This window comes from Trichechus manatus, unplaced genomic scaffold (assembly GCF_000243295.1).
Source record: "Trichechus manatus latirostris isolate Lorelei unplaced genomic scaffold, TriManLat1.0 scaffold00182, whole genome shotgun sequence".
Classification (NCBI taxonomy): domain Eukaryota; kingdom Metazoa; phylum Chordata; class Mammalia; order Sirenia; family Trichechidae; genus Trichechus; species Trichechus manatus.
This window is the reverse complement of record NW_004444118.1, coordinates 5,034,692-5,047,833: the sequence shown is the minus strand read 5'-3', so window position 1 is coordinate 5,047,833 and position 13,142 is coordinate 5,034,692. Positions and strand designations below refer to the sequence as shown.

Sequence of the window (13,142 nt, the reverse complement as noted above, 5' to 3'; positions counted from 1 at the left end):
TCTGGGGTCTTAAAAGCTTGCAAGCAGCCATCTAAGATGCATCAATTGCTCCCAACCCCTTGGAGTAAAGGAGAACAAAGAACAGCAAAGACACAAGGAAAGTATCAGGCCAAGAGACAGAATGGGCCACATAAACCAGAGACTTCATCAGCCTGAGACCAGAAGAACTAGATGGTGCCCAGCTACAACCAACGAACGTCCTGACAGGGAACACAACAGAGAGTCCCTGATGGAGCAGCAGAAGGGTAGGTTGCAGAACTCAAATTCTAGTAAGAAGACCAGACTTAATGGTCTGACTGAGACTGGAGGTACCCCAGAAAGTATGACTCCTGGACTCTCTATCAGCCCAGAACTAAAACTAGGGATTGGACTGGACTGTGGGACATAAAGTGATACTCGTGAAGAGTGTGCCTCTTAGCTCAAGTAGATACAAGAGACCAAAGGGGCAGCTTCTGTCCAGAGGTGAGAGGGGAAGGCAGAGAGGGTTAGGAGCTGGTCGAATGGTCATGGAGAATCAGGGGCAGAAAGGAGGAGTGTGCTGTCACAGAATTGGTGAGTAATTAGGGTCACATAACAATGTACGTGTAAAATTTTGTGTGGGAGACTAACTTGAAATGTAAACTTTTAACTACAACAATTAAAAAAAAAAAAGAAATGGTGCAGAAAAGACCCTGTTACCCAGTGTATACGAGACACTATTTTCTACATTAACAAAAGAGACTAGAGAAAGAGCATCCGTCAGGGTCAGACCACATTCACCTCACAAGTCAGGTCAGACCAAACCTCATGGCACAAAGTCATTAGGCAACACTGAAGAGATAACTTCCCCCACTTGACTTTTAAACTGAATGTGAAAACCCTTAGAAACAAGTTACATACTGGACATTCTCCCTGTACCCTATATAGAGTAATTTATATACTACTTATAGGAGCCTTGGTGGTGCAGTGGTTAAGCACTCGGCTGCTAACCAGAAGGTCTGCAGTTCAAACCCACCAACCGCTCTGCGGAAGAAAGATGTGGCAGTCTGCTTCTGTAAAGATTACAACCTTGGAAACTCCATGAGGCAGTTCTACTCTGTCCTATAGCGTCACTATGAGTTGAAATCTGCTTAGTGCCTACAGGTTTTTGCTTTTTATACACTAAAGCCCACCAGCAGCCTCGGTCGTGCAAATAGCGTGCATTCAACTACTAACTTTAATCCACTTAACAGCTCCACAGAAGAAAGGCCTGGTGAACTGCTTCCATGAAGATTACAGTCATGAATATCCTATGGAGCTCTGTTCTACTCTGTAACACATGGGGTCACCATGATTCGGGATCAACTCAATGGTTTTGTTGTGGTGGTGGTGGTGGTGGTTGTTTGTTTTTTGGCCCACCAGAAAGATCTCAACTGTTCTTTAAAAAAGTTCAATCTCAGAATTACCTGGTTCTACATTTTCAAGTGGAAACAGAGCAGCACCACCATCCAGGGAAAGCTCTAAATCATTGCCATACCTCAGACCTGGGAAGCCATAATGAAGCCCCCACCGAGGGACTGCTATTCCCTTACCTAATTAACACCAAGTAAGAGTTGCCTTGTGTGGGACTATATTAGAAATAATAATAAACAGAGAATCATGAAAAGCCATTTGGCAAAGATACTGGTAGAAATTAATGAGTCAGTACAATCAAGAATATATGGAAGATGTTGGGGGACAGGAAAAGGCAAATGGAAAGACTTTAAAACAAGAAAACAAAATGCCCCCAAAAAACATAGAAATGATACAGATATGGAATGTCAGAGATGGTAAGAAACAAAAAAGTTAAGGGCCCAAGCAGCATAGGAATATACTTAACATTTACAAAACACTTACTCTTTACTAAGAACAGTCAGAAAGGAGACTGCACTAAGTTGAAATTCATTTTGTAGGACATTCTAAAAAACATTTTTAAATGAGTACATTACGAGGGTTGAAAGATATAAATGAAATCATACATTCCATTCAGTAGAACTATATATTATGAAACTAAAGCAGAAAAAAATGGGAAAGGATCAGATGGACATGGAAACAGAACAAAAAAAAAGAGAAATATTTCAATTAAAAACATAATCTTGAAATAATTTTTTGACATAGACATATGTCCAGAAAAAAGCAAAATTGATTCTTTGAGTAGACAGTATTGAACACTAAAAAGGAAAAAAGACACTAAACCAGTTGCCATCAAGTAGACTCCAGCTTGTGGCAACCCCGTTTGTCAGAATAGAAGTGTGCTCCGCAAGTCTTCAATGGCTGATTTTACAGAAGTAAATCTCCAGGCTTTTCTTCAGAGGCATCTCTGAGTGGACCCAAACTGTTTATACCACCAAAAACACATAGAAATCTGTTGCCACTGAGCCGATTCTGACGCGTAGAGACCCTATAGCACAAAATAGAACTGCCCCATAGGGTTTCCAGGCTGTAACCTTTACAGAAGCAGACTGTCACATCTTTCTTTCACAGAGCGGCTGGTGTGTTCCAATTGCCAACCTTTCTGTTAGCAGCAGATCGCTTAATCTCTATGCTACCAGGGCTCCCAAAAAAACAATGTTACAAAGAGAAGAGATTCAGAATCATAAAATAATACAAGTAATTATATGCCAATAAATTTAAAAACTTAGAAGAAATGGATAATTGCCTAAAACTATATTAATCAAGAGATACCAAGAAACTCAGATAATAAAAGGTTATGAGAGACTGTTTAGGAGATACAGAATAAAGGGTCAGACATTCCAACAATTGTCTAATTGGATTTGCAAACCAATAGAATGGAGCCAATGGTAGAGAAGCAATATTTATGGTGTACATTGTTTACTATTTTCCTTAATTGAGGAAAGTCTTGGACACTGATCTAAAATGAAATCTCTGATTCCTAGTAATAAAAACTATAGATCATAAAAGATAAAGAGAAAATTACAAAAGCTACCAGAAACAAAAGAGAAAATATCTTCAAAGGAACCATTTAAACAAACAGTAGATTTCTCATCAACATCATTTTGAACAGAAACAGCTCAAATTTGCTGCTATAAAATAATCATCAATCTAGAAATTTATGCCCAGATAAATTATCATTCACAAAAGATGCCAAAATAAAGACATTTCCAGACAAACAAAAATTAAGTGAGTTTATCAGCTACCGACCCTCAACAAAAATTATTAAAGGAGGCATTTCCAAAAAAAGAAAAGTGAACAGGAAGAAAAGACAACTAATACAAGAAACAAAGAACACAGCATTGAATAAAAGTATGTCAATAAAAATTTTAACTACTGATTATATTTAAAAAGTATGCATTTATGAGAAGGTTAAAATCAAAACTTTAAATATATATATCATGAGTAATGTCCAATCTTGAATTAAAATATGCAATAAAACAAGCCAGAGATGGAATGATAGAATTTTGCAAGACCAACTACTTATCCATAGCAAATACTTTTTAACAACAACATAAATGGCAACTATACACTTGGACTTTGCCAGATGGAATACACAGGAAACAAATCAACCACATCTGTGGAAAGAGACAATGAGGAAACTCAATATCATCAGTCAGAGCAAGGCCAAGGATTGACTGTGGAACAGACTATCAATTGCTCATATGCAAGTTCAAGTTCAAGCTGAAGAAAATTAGAACAAGTCCAGGAGAGCCAAAGTACAACTTTGAGCATATCTCACCTGAATTTAGGACCATCTCAAGAATCGATTTGACACATTGAACACTAATGACTGAAGACCAGACAAGTTGTGGGAGGACATCACACGTGAAGAAAGCAAAAGGTCATTAAAAAGACAGAAGACAAAGAAAAGGTGAAAATGGATGTCAGAAGTGAATCGAAAACTTGCTTTTGAAAGTAAAGTAGCTAAAGTGGATGGAAGAAATGATGAAGCAAAAGAGCCGAACAGAAGATTTCAAAGGGCAGCTTGAGAAGACAAAGCAAAATATTACAATGAAATGTGCAAAACCCTGGAGTTAGAAAGCCAAAGGGAAGAACATGCTCAGCATTTTTCAAGCTGAAAGAACTGAAGAAAAAATTCAAGCCTCAAATTGTAATACTGAAAGACTCAATGGGCAAAAATTGAACAACGCAGAAGCATCAAAAGAAGATGGAAGGAATATACAGGGTAACTGTACCAGAAAGAATTGGTCAACATTTAACCATTTCATGGGGTATCATGTGATCAAGATCCAATGGTATTGAAGAAAGAAGGCCAAGCTGCACTGAAGGCACTGGTGATAAACAAGTTTCCAGGAACTGACAGAATACCAACTGAGATGTTTCAACAAAGGGATGCAATGCTAGAAGCGCTCACTCTTCTATGCCAAGAAATTTGGAAGACAGATTCCTCACCAACTGACTGGAAGAGATGCATATTTGTGCCCATTCCAAAAAAAAAAAAAGGTGATCCAGCAGAATGGGGAAATTATTGAACAATATCATTAATATCACACACAAGTAAAATTTTGCTGAAGATTATTCAAATGCAGTTGCAGTGTTACATCAAAAGGGAACTGCCAGAAATTCAAGCTGGATTCAGAAGAGGACATGGAATGGGGGATATCATTGCTGTTGTCAGATGGATCTTGGCTGTAAGCAGAAAATACCAGAAAGATGTTAACCTGTGTTTTATTAACTATGCAAAGGAATTCGACTGTGTGGATCATAACAAATTATGGATAACATTGCAAAGAATGGGAATTCCAGAACACTTAATTGTGCTCAGGCAGAACCTGTACATAGATCAAGAGGCAGTCATTTGAACAGAACAAGGGGATATTGCGTGGTTTAAAATTAGGAAAGATGTGCCTCAGGGTTGTATCCTTTCATCATACTTAGTCAACATATATGCTAAACAAAAAACCTGAGAAACTGGACTATATGAAGAAGAACACAGCATCAGATTGGAGGAAAACTCATTAACAACCTGCTATATGCAGATGACACACCTTGCTTGCTGAAAGTGAAGAGGACTTGAAGCACTTACTGATGAAGATCAAAGACTACAGCCTTCAGTATGGATTATACTTTGCCATAAAGAAAACAAAAATCCTCACAACTGGACCAATAAGCAACATCATGATAAACGGAGAAAATATTGAAGTTGTCAAAGATTTCATTTTACTTGAATCCACAATCAAAGCCCATGGAAGCAGCAGTCAAGAAATCAACAAGGTATTATTGTATTGGGCAAATCAGCTAAAAAAAGACCTCTTTCAAGTGTTAAAAAGCAAAGATGTCACTTTGAGAACTAAGATGTGCCTGACCAAAGCCATGATATTTTTCAATTGCCTCATATTCATGCAAAAGTTGGACGAGTAAGGAGGAACAAAGAAGAATTGATACATTTGAACTATGGTGTTGGCGAACACAAAACAAATCTGTTTTGGAAGAAGTATAGCCAGAATACTCCTTAGAAGTGAGGATATTGAGACTTCGGACATGTTATCAGGAGGGACCAGTCCCTGGAAAAGGACTTCATGCTTTGTAAAGTAGAGGGTTAGCAAAAAAGAGGAAGACTCTTCTCAACAAGATGGAGTGACACAGTGGCTGCAACAGAGGGCTCAAACATAGCAACAGTTGTGCGGATGGCTCAGGACTGGGCAGTATTTTGTTCTCTTGTACATACAGGGTGGCTATGAGTCTGAACCTACTGAAGCTACCTAATAACAACAACAACATAGTACTCATTATGGTCAGAAGGAAGATAAAATACTAAATAACTATACGCTTGTTTGGAATATGTATAGCTAGGTAAGTGTGACAAAGTAGTTATCCTGACTATAGTACTCAAATCAACTAAAGGAACACAGTAAACTTATCACTCCAACATAATTGAGGTAAGGTTATTAAAAAAAAAGAGAAGAAAAATGATAGTAATCAGAAAACACAAAAATGATAAATCCAGATATAATTGTAATCACAACAAAATCTAAAGGTATCTAATATATCTCTTAAAAGACAGTTATCAGATTGGTTTTTAAAAAAACAAAGTCTAGCTAAGTGCTTCTGGAGACATACCTAAACACACAGGCATGCATGCCTGCACATGCACACACGCACACACATATACACACACACAGAAATTAGAGATAAAGTGAAAGAAAAATATACACAAAGCAAATATTAACCACTCCCATTTAAAAAAAAACAAAAACGAGTTAGTGATAATATCAGAAAAAAGTAATTCAAGGCAAAAAACATTCACAGAGATAAAGAGAAACATTCCACCAAGAAAATAAAACAACTGTTAACTTGAATGTTCCTGGGTGGTTCAAATTGCTAAGCACTCAACTACTAGCCTAAAAGCTGGCAGTTCAAACCCACTCAGATGTGTCTTGGAAGACAGGCCTGGTGAAAACCCTATGGAGCCTAGTTTTACTCTGTAATACGTGAGGTCACCAAGAATGGGAATCTACTCAATGACAAATAACAACATTAACTTGAATGCATATAAATAGTTTTTCAAAACTGACAGAATTTTATTCCACTAAATTGGAAACTTGTAAGAAAGAAATGGGTAAGTGTCTCAATTATACCATATCAGAATGAATTATGAAGAAGAACCAGAAAGAACGAATAACTGTTCAATACATTTTATTACTAACCAAAAATTCAGCCATCCTGAAAGTCACCAAAGCTAGACAGATTTACTAGCAAATGACCCAGCCTTCACAGAACAGAAAATTTCTGATGTATAAAAAACTATTGCAAAATAGAAAAAGAGGGAAAGCTACTCAATGCAATTTACTACTAAAATTGTTACAGAAGCAGCACAACCTATGAACAAGATAAGGACAGTGTGCCCTCTAAGATCATTTCCAAACAGGAAAGTCTGTATTTCTACAAAGACTATACTGCATAGGATGAAAGAAAATCCTAGCGGATGAGGTATTTGCTATTCAGTCTATAACCCTTTCCAACGAGTTGATTCCGACTCATAGCGACCCTATAAGACAGAGTAGAACTGCCCCATAGGGTTTCTGAGGTTTACAGAAGCAGACTGCCACATCTTTCTCCCACAGAGAGGGTGGTGGGTTTGAACTCCCAATCTTTCACTTAGCATCTGAGCACTTTAGCCACTGCACCACCAGGGCTCCTTTTTCAGTCTGTAAATATATTAAAGGATTTTCTTAAACGATATTCTGACCATTTTCAATATTGTATTGGACTGAGCCGACAACTTGGAGAGGCTTGGAAGTGGATAGATGGAACCATATACAGTGGTTGGTAAGTCCTGGGTATATAATTTACACACTTAGAGCTAGGCTCAGAGTCCCTCCCTACCATGGAGTGATCCATACATAACCATTCTCCTGGAAGCTAAAATGAGCCCAGAGTAGAAATCGTATTACAAAGTACTAAATACCTATAATATGCCAAACACAATGCTTCTTGTTCATTCTATCATTTGATCTCCACAACAAACCTGAGAAGGGGGTATATTTATCCCTATTTTACATATGAGGTCCAGAGATGCTGAAAAAATGGAATATTTTACAATATAGATTTAAAATGTTTGGCAATAAGTCTTGCACTTCTCTGCCATATGGGTTATAGGTTGCTGAGTTTATAAAACTACCTTATAGGTCAGGCAACGCACATGAAATCAATTTGCTTTATATTCTAACATTATGATGTTGGGTTAGAGTAAAAAAGCAAAGGAAACTTTTTCTCTTATCCTTCTAGTGCCTATTCATTCTTTGGCCTTTCTTCTGTGCTTTGTTTCAGGTTTAAAATAATTGGATTTGGAGAATGTGCCTGTCTACACAATATTGAGATTAGCAGTGCCAGTAGCAATTTGATTAGAAAATGGATTTGCAGCAAACCAGACACATACACACCAAGAAGTTAAGGTACCATAGATAGAAGATATTTTACATAAAATGTAGTTTTTATTCCCTTGAAAGAAATATATTATGGTAATATAAAAGTACATAAAATTCATGCTTAGAAATTTTCACTATTCCACTTCAAATCTCTAAGTACATTTTTAATAAATCTAGTTAGATAGAAGAATACCTATCAGAGAATGAAACTAGTAAGAATTTAGAAATATATCTTAGTAAAGTCTTATTGTTATATCTTCTATTATAGATCATTCCAAATCTTCCATCTTTTCACCCTCTCTCCTCATGCACATTTTTTATTTCTTTTTCTCCGTGTATTTCCATGCAGTTTCTCTAAAATGCTCATGTGGTTATTTTGATCTCAACATAAATAGGGGAAATTACCGTTCACAGTCAAATAAATGCCAAGGCATGAAGAGAATAAAAGAGGAAAGTTCTTTTCAAATTAAAACTGATCATTGCATGTGTTCTTAGAAAACTCAAGACTTTGTTCTCAAGGTCTTTATCATACTGTATCGTATTAGTATGCCAGTGTTCTCCTGTATCAGGAGTTAATGAAACTATTTTTATTGAAAACTAGAACACAAAAATAGTGACAATAGTTTTAGCATTAAATTTGCAATTAGTTTAGAAAATCGAAGAGACTAGATAGAAGAAGCTTCAACATTTAATTACCAAACATTATAGTAAGAGCAAAAACAAATACCTGAGACGTATAGAAAGGTTCAGTGGTAGCACAAGAAAGGAAATATTCAAAATTTGCGATAGAGGTGTCCAGCAAAATATTCATAGAGAAATGATTTTTAAATTGATAAATAAAAGTTAAATAGGAGCTTCCTAGGAAGAAAACTGGAGGGTAGGCAGTTCGAACATACCAACTGCTCAGCTGGAGAAAGATGTGTCAGTCTGCTTCTGTGAACATTTACAGCCTTGGAAACCCTATGGGACAGTGCTACTCTGTTCTATAGGGTCACTACAAGTCCGAATCAACTCGGCAGCAATGAAATTAATGTTATGTAACACTTAGTGGCATATAATTTAAACTTTCACCTTCAAATTATGAATTAATACCAAAATAAAGCCGTCATTTTAAAAGTAATTTGAGACTTCCTGTGTTTAAAAAAAATCACAAACATTCTCACATCTCTCTTGGGGGAAGACAAAGGATAATTACTCCTGGAATTACGTATCTTCAAAATTCTGGAAAGACAACTTCTAAAGGTTATAACTTCTTTACACTTAATAAAAGTATGTTGTTGTTGTTGTTAGGTGCTGTCGAGTCAGTTTTGACTCATAGTGACCCTACGCACAACAGAAGGAAACATTGCCCAGTCCTGCGCCATCCTCACAGTTGTTGCTATGCTTGAGCCCATTGTTGCAGCCACTGTGTCTATTCATTTCCTTGAGGGTCCTCCTCTTTTCGCTGACCATCTACTTTACCAAGCATGATGTCCTTCTCCAGGGACTGATCCCTCCAGATAACATGTCCAAAGTATGTGAGAAGTAGTCTCACCATCCTTGCTTCTAAAGAGCATTCTGGTTGTACTTCTTCCAAGGCACATTTGTTCATTTTTTTGGCAGTCCACGGTAGAGTCAATATTCTTCACCAACACCGCAATTAAAAGCCATCATTTCGTCTTCAGTTTTTCTTATTCATTGTCCATCTTTTGCATGCATATAAGGCAATTGAAAACACCATGGCTTGGGTCAGGTGCACTTTAGTACTGAAGGTGACATCTTTGCTTTAAAGAAGCCTTTTGCAGCCAATTTGTCCAACACAATGCATCTTTTGATTTCTTGATCGTTGCTTCCATGGGTGTTGATTGTGGATCCAAGTAAAATGAAACCGTTGACAACCTCAGTCTTTTCTCCATTTATCATGATGTTGCTTATTAGTCCAGTTATAAGGATTTTTGTTTTCTTTATTATTATTTTTTTAATGTTTTTCTTTATTTTTTTTCATAGAGATTAGGATTTACAACACATAGGAAAATCACATCAGATGATAAAATGGTGGACAATCACACAGTACTGGGAATCATGGCCTAGCCAAGTTGACACACATTTTGGGGGGACACAATTCAATCCATAACAACTACCAAATATAGGTCTTTTTTCATTGTTAAAGGCAATGTATTAGAGAGGCGGAAAATAGTTCATGTCTATAAAAATTTTCAAAAAAGGGAAGAAGGGGCCAGGGAGCAATGGGAACAAGAAATGAGATAATAAACATGATTTCAGGAGCAAGAACTCTAATGTAAGCCGTGTTCCCTTTCTGAGTAGCAGTGGCTGGGCAGGGGGAGTAAAGATCAGTATGAAACAGAAATGAGAGTGTAAGTGAGAAGTTGAAACTGGTCTCATCAAAGCCATTACCTAACAAAGCAGTAATTTCGCCCCAATTTCAAACATACACAAAAACATAAACACAAATTCCAAAAGAAACCTAAAGTTTAAGGATAGGAACTTTTGAAATGCAATAAATTTTAACTGTCCCATTTATTATTAAATATTTTTCCACTAGGACTCTTCCAGGTTTATATTATTTAATATACTCCCTTTCTACCAACTAGGATAACTATACTCTTTTTAAAAATTAATTTGGAATACTGGGTGACTCAAAAGTAACTTAAGTTGTAAATAAGACAATCTAACATATATACATATGCATATATGTATAGCAAACATATATATATGTATATATATAAAGCAAACAAATAAGACAAAGTTTGATTTTTATTAGGATTTTTAGACATGGTTAATTAAATTCGCAGTACTTTTTAGAGTTCCTATATTAGAGGTTCAGAGGTAAGATAATGTCTCTTAAATTTTAGAATTTAATGAGGCCTACTATTTCAAAAATAATCCTTGAATTAAAAAAAAAGAAAGAAATGTAGCCAAACTAATTATTTGATTTTTTAAATACTTTACTATTTGAATGTTCAAATCAAATTCAATCTTTCAAAGAACATTGATGACTTGGCTTTGAATATGAAAGAGATTCTCTTATCGCTTAATCTTCCATCATTTTTTCACTCCTTTCCCTTTAATTGTAACTTCCTCCTCCTTGTTTTTTCTATATCTCTCAAATGTTCATATTAATTAAATAGTACATATTTTTCCATTCATTATACTTTAAACATAGTTATATGTTCTTTGCACATAATTTTTTAAAAGTATGTTTAAGGTTTTGTATTTCATTCCATAAAGGTTATAATTGTTTCTGTTCATACATGTGGATTTAAAGTGAATGCTTTTTTTTCCCTTTAATTCATGTATGATCTTTTAGTTGTACTCTCAGTGGATCAAAGGACTTACAAATAAGTTTACCACTGGAAAATTTACGTTTTATCAACAAACATGAATCTAGTCTCTCTCTCTTGCAAATCTCAATGAATGTCCTGGGTTAAAAACAAAAAAGAAACTTGAGCCTTTACTTAAAAAAAAAAAAAAAAAAAAATGCACAGTGGTTTATTTCTCTATATGCAGATTAAGATTATCCAGACTAGATAAATCTGTGCATAACTAATGTTGGGAAAATCATAAAACATGATATAAATATACTCAATAACACAACAAATTTTATTTATCCTTAATTATGCATCAGGCATTATGTCTCATACATTGATGAAGATTATTGACCTTAGAGAGGCCATAGTGCATTCAGAAATACAAATAATTAAACAAACAATAAGCAAAAATAATGAGTCAAATGTTAAGAATAAGTAAGTATGGGAATCTCTGAAAATAGCAAATCCACCTAATTTAATCTGGAGTGGAGACTGGTCATGGGAGTATTTTCCCCCAAATGACATTTAAGTGGTGACCTGAAAAATAAGTAAGAGTTAGCAAGGTGAGTAGGAGTTGCAAGAATGTTTGTTAAACTCAGGCAAACAATATGTAATTGTATATTATATATTAGAAACAAGAGAAATTGACACTTTTGAAGAAATGAACAATGTTTAATGCAGCTGCATCGTAAGTACAAGCATGGAAGCAAGGGAGAAATTAAGAGGAATCCAGACATGCAGGGTATGGTAAGGAAAGGTAAAGGGTTTAAGCATTGGGAAACCACTATGGAAATTAAATTGTGAGTAATGTGATCCAATTTGAGGTTTAGAGGGTCACTATGACCAAGATATGGAGAATGGATTTGGAGGAGCAAAACTAGAGGCAGACAAAAAGACTGTTGCAGTAATCCAACGTGATAGGGTTGGTACAAAGATATGTAGACACATTCCAGAAATACTTAGGAGGCAAAATTTACAGGAGGTAAATGAGTACTTCAATACTGAGGGTGAATAAAAGGAGTAAGTCATGGTTAATACCGAAGACTCTGGCTTGGTCTACTGTGGGTATGTTGCAGCAATTCAATAAATAAGTGAGATTAATATTTAACGTGAAGTTTGAGGGAACTTTAGGTGTCCAAATAGAGACGCCCAATGTGTAATCAGCTATAATAAGATCTGGGCTGGAAATACAGGCTTGGAAATTATTGATAAATTCATGGTAATTGAAGTCATGGAGTGGATGAGGTCAGCCAAGAATTGTGTATGAGGACCCCAGCAACACTCTGGGGAATATCAGTGTTTGATATTCAGCAAAGACTGAGGATAAGTGGCTGAAAAGGTAGAAAGAAGATCAAGAAAAACCTGTGGTGTAGATGCTAAGGTTAGAGAATATTTCAAAAAGAAAGGATAGGTTAATAATAAGCAACCCTGCTGAGAGGTAAAGTTAAAACTCAGAAAGTCACCACTGTATTTAGCCAGAAGGAAATCATTGGTGACTTTGGTGTGGACATTTTAGTGAAAAAGTATGAAAAGCAGAAGCGAGATTTCAAAGGAACTTGGAGTGGGAGGTAGAAAGTAAAAAAATTAAATGTAAACAATTTTCAATTTTTAGGAAGTTTGACTTAAAAAAATGTGTGAGAGAAATTGAGTAGAAACTAGGAGCTATATGTGGTCAATGGAAAGTCTCTGTGGGTGTGTTTGTGTGTGAGTGTGTGTCTCAGCTGAGGTCAAGCCTAGCATTTTTAACTGCTGATAGAAGATGAAGCATAGGAAGAAACAAGTTAGAGAGTAGATAATCAAGAAAAGGATATCCTTTAGAAAATAAAAAAGGATGCAATCGTAATTATAGATTTGGAGAGTTTATTTAGAAAGGATAGGGGTACTCCCTTTATTTGTAATAGAAGGAAAGGAAAACAGAGTAATTAAAATCGAAAATGCAGGCAAAAGTGCAGACTCGGTGGTAGAAAATTCAGGAGTTTATCCTCTGATGGCT

General features: G+C 35.9%; 1 long non-coding RNA gene across 1 annotated transcript in view; it reads left to right on the top strand.

The window, feature by feature from the left end:
* Positions 1-8,604, top strand: part of LOC111822612 (uncharacterized) — a 15,738-nt gene extending 7,134 nt beyond the window's left edge. Inside the window, exon 3 of the long non-coding RNA XR_002825753.1 lies at positions 7,744-8,604. This is a non-coding gene — a long non-coding RNA (uncharacterized LOC111822612). The remainder of the gene's footprint in view (positions 1-7,743) is intronic.
* Positions 8,605-13,142: the final 4,538 nt, after the last annotated feature.